We start from the raw sequence: 4,706 nt of genomic DNA on the forward strand, positions 1-4,706 counted from the left end.
TTCGGCCCCTACCCGGCCAGGCCAGGCCAGGCCAGGCTCCGGCCCCCCCGCCCTGCTGGCCCCCCCACCACGCCGGCTCAGCGCAGCGCCGCGGCTGGCCGACCAGCCTCACGCGCAGGGGCAGCGCCGCGCGAGGAGGCGTCGGCGCACTCACGCCCCGCCCCTCGCAGCCAGCCAGCCAGCCAGCCAGCGGTCTCCTTTCCGCGTCCAGTCGGGCGCAGGCGATCCCGGAGGGCCGACTGGTTGCGTGCGCAAAGTAAAGGAGTGGCTCCGAGAGGAGGGTGCGGGGTAGCGGACCCAGCTCCGACACAGACATGTCCAGACCCCGGGGCGCTTGCTGTTGTGCTCTAGACTAACGAATCTGAGCCTCCTCTTTGGGCTGGTGATAAATGTGGTGGCTCATCTCGGCCGCGGAGAGTTCCACTTCAAAACACATTCATTTTCCTCTAAGTTAGCATCTGCTTGGGCCACTCAGGGCCTGGACTGAAAATACTGCGGGAAGTTATACCCTAGATCATACTTAGCACTCTCGTCTTACTTGGGGCCAGTGTCTGAAAAGTACTGGGGAAACAACCAAGAAGTAAGTAAAAGACTTCAAAAATCCCATCTCATTCCATCAACAGAGGAAGCCCATAAATGTTTTAATTCAGTTTGAATGCTGTTTTGGTCAATATGTGTTGGCCTATTGTGTAAGGAGTTCTTGGGTGGGGCGAACCTCGTTAACTAAGCACTAACAGGTTGGTGGTTCTAAATCACCCACGGCAGTCTCGGGAGACAGGCCTGATGATCTGCTCTGAAAGGTCACAGCCTTGAAAATCCTATGGACCAGCTCTGTTTTGCACACATGGGGTGGCTGTAAGTTAGAATCTACTCCACAGCAACCAAGATGTATACATCAAGAACTGAGCATGGGCCAAGGTACACTGCAAAAATGGAGAATATTGTTTTTGCTCTTCAGCAAATCTGTGAAGCAAATAATGACATGAAACCAAGAGTTCATGGTCAACTTTATTTTACCTGTGTCTTTCCCTGTAAAATTAGGGAGTGGATCAATATCTGAGAGATCTATCTACTAATACCAAAACCTACTGCCGTGGGGTCAATTCCGACTCATAACAACCCTATGGGTCAGAAAACTGCCCCTTAGGGTTTCCAAGGCTGTGAATCTTATTAAAGATTGCCTCGTCTTTTTCCCACAGAGTAGCTGGTGGGTTCGAACTGCCAACCTTTTGGTTAGCAGCCCAATGCTTTAACCACAGCACAATGGACTAAAGAAATCCTGAGGACTTCAACAAGCATGCAGTAGTGTGCTGCTTTGCTATCTTATATTCTAAACCAAACCAAACCAAACTCACTGCTGTGAAGTCAGTCCCGACTCATAGTGACCCCCTCCTTGGGTTTCTGAGGCAGTATATGTATAATAATTCTCATAAATATCCTTCAAGAGTTTTCTCAGTCTTTCTTTTCAGCTCCCTCAGATAAAGCACTGTTTCAATTTTCACCCATTTTGCCCAGTTAACTTTTCCTCCTCCAACTGATTACCTAGTCAAGTCTTTTTATCAGTCATTTCATATTTCCCCAAGGGCACCACTGAATGATTGTTCAAGGTCATACTTGTCTGTTGAGCACTACATCTCTGTCATCTCAATTTCTCATCAGGGTATGGTGAATCCCAACTCAGTGAAAACTTCTGTCCAAGCAAGGAAGGGTCCCTAATATCTCCCCACTGTCATGTATCAGGAGCTCTGGTAGCATAGTGCCTAAGGCATTTGACTGCTAACCAGAAGACTGGCAGTTCAAACCCACTAGCCACTCCTTGGAAGGAAGGTTGAACAATCTACTTCCATAATGATACTGCCTCGGAAACCCAAGGAGGGATCACTATGAATCAGGTCTGATTAGATGTCACATAACAACAACAACAACAACACTGTCATGCATCTTGTCCAATAATCTGTTTCCTGTATTCAGCTAAGATTTCTATCACTTCCTTCTTTCTCCCAAAATGGTTACCACTCCTACTTCCAACCATCTCATAGCTTGAAGTATTAATTTCATCATTTATTATAGGCCATGTCTTACACAGAGTTGATATTCATGATATTCCTAGATGTTCAATGCTAATTCTTTAGTGCAAATAGTTATTTAAAAAAAAAAAAAAAATCTCTGCTGTTCACTGAAATCCCAGCAGATGGCAGTCACCTCTGTTCACCCCACCACACTCAAGAGGTGCACTTCCAGAATTGACCTACAGAGGAGAGGAGGAAGTGAGGTAGGCAAAGGACAAAAATTTTCTTCTTATCTTTTCAGAGAAAGATAACCCTAAGCTTGCCCAAAATAGGAGACGGGTCTTTCAAGAGCTAAACACAATTACAAAAAAAAAACCCACTGCCTTCAGGTTGATTCAGACTTGGGTTTCTGAGGCAGTAAATCTTTATGGAAGTAGGTTGCCCAGTCTTGCTTCTGCAGAGTGGATGTTGTTGTTGTTGTTATGTGCCGTCGAGTCGGACACGACTCATAGCAACCCCTCCTTGGGTTTCCAAGGCAGTATCATTACAGAAGTAGATTGCCCAACCTTCCTTCCGAGGAGTGGCTGGTGGGTTTGAACCGCTAGCCTCCTGGTTAGCAGTCAAATGCCTTAGGCACTAAGCTACCAGAGCTAGTGGGTTTGAACTACCAACCTTCTGGTTAGCAGTCAGATGCCTTAGGCACTATGCTACCAGAGCTCCTTAAACACAATTGTTGTTGTTGTTGTTATGTGCCGTCGAGTCGGCCCCGACTCATAGCGACCCCTCCTTGGGTTTCCGAGGCAGTATCACTACGGAAATAGGATTGCCCAACCTTCCTTCCGAGGAGTTGCTGGTGGGTTTGAACCGCCAGCCTTCTGGTTAGCAGTCAAGTGCTTTAGCCACTATGCTACCAGAGCTCCCTAAACACAATCAGTGTATTATAAACAACGTGAGTGCCAAAGAAGCAGGGAGGCCACATCTTCCGACCTCCTCTAACCACATGAGAGGAAGACAGAATCACCATCAATAACCCAAAACCTATTCCTGTGAGGCTAGGCTGCCTCCTTCTAGCCCTTTCATCAACCCTAACACCAGCCTTTCCTCCTGCAACATCCACCACCTCTCTGCTGGGTTCCATAATTCGCTGCAGTGGCCACACACAACTCACAGATTATGGGGTTTATTGGGGAAGCACCAGGCTACAATTCAAGTTCAGGAAAAACTTTCAGTCTCTCTCAGCCCACTGTCTCTCAACCAACAGTCTCTCTCCCAGCAGTGCTTGTCTCTCAGTGTCTCTCTTAGCAATACATGTCTCTGTGTCTCTTTCTCAGCAGTGCGTGTCTCTCAGGAGCGTGTTTCTCTCAGCAGCAGCACATCCTTCTCAACCAGCAGAGAGATTCCTTCTGCCTGTAGGGCTCTTTTTGAGGCTGAACCAACCAATCCCAACATCAGAATTCTGTACTCCTCAAAGAGAGTGAACTTCCCAGAAAAGTACTCTGTGCTGCTCCCAACAGAAATACCCCAGGTGGATGACTTTTATCAGGAGCTACTCAGTTTCTCACAGCAAATCCCACCATGGAGTTTACAAAGATTTATGGCTAGAAAAGCCATACCAGGTAATTTACTACACTACAGTAAGTCAGACACAGCTTTAAGAATTCAAGCAGTTATTTAACTTTTCTGTTTCTCATAGGTAAACCTGTAATACTTCGTATTTCTGTGAAAATTAAATGAAGATCTATATAATACAGGGCCTAGCAATTTGCAATGAATGCAAGTTAGTTCTTCTTTCTACCCCTACTGTTTTCCCTTCTCAGTAACAGAACCAGAGTTTAACATTTCATTGGCTATTTATTAAGCTGTATAATTTGAGGATCATAATTAGTGAAAAATCTAAATCTAAAGATGAGGTGTCTGGAGTGGGAGTGAAAGCAGATAAACAAAAAGTTTGGATGCAAATAAAGGTCTTAAAAGGGCACACACTGAAGTTACCCAGCATTTCAAAAGATAGCAATTTTAGGACTTGAGGATGATGCAGATCATAAAATGTTGTTAGGTGCTGTGAGGTCAATTTCAATTCATAATAACTCCATGTGACAGAACAGAATTGCCCCATAGGGTTTTCTAGGTTAAAATCTTCACAGAAGCTGATCACCAGGTCTTTTTCCCATGGAACCACTGGGTAAGTTCAAACCACAAATTTTTCAGTTAGCAGGTGAGCGTTCAATCATTGCACCACTAGGGGTCCTTGATCATGAAATAGCATACCTGATAAATGATATAACACAATGACCAACAATGAAATTCTTCTTTTTTTTTTTTTTTTTTATCATTTTAGGGAAAGGAAATAGGGAAAAAGTTACACACATTAACAATCCATCATGCCAAGCTCAAGGAGTAAAAAAATTCCCAGCTAGGAGGAGTCCCTCTCCATTTGTTTTGTCAGTATGAATAAAAAGCAACCATCCCTTCACCAGCAAGTCCCGTACTCAGTCAGAACTGACCCAAGTCTGGTACAGCAAACAATTTAAGTGGGAAGGGCTGAAGCTTTCAAACACAGCCAGTTTTTTGTCATGCATCTTCATCTCAGTGGTGATGTGACCACTGCCCAGGGAACCTGTGACTGGGATCCCAGGGTGAAGCAGCAGCAGATGTCTATGAACACTGTGTGGTGAGACTGGATCAGTGCCTTCAGAT

The sequence above is a fragment of the Orycteropus afer genome, unplaced genomic scaffold (genome assembly GCF_000298275.1).
Source record: "Orycteropus afer afer isolate SDZICR_OR568_19922 unplaced genomic scaffold, OryAfe1.0 scaffold00042, whole genome shotgun sequence".
NCBI lineage: Eukaryota > Metazoa > Chordata > Mammalia > Tubulidentata > Orycteropodidae > Orycteropus > Orycteropus afer.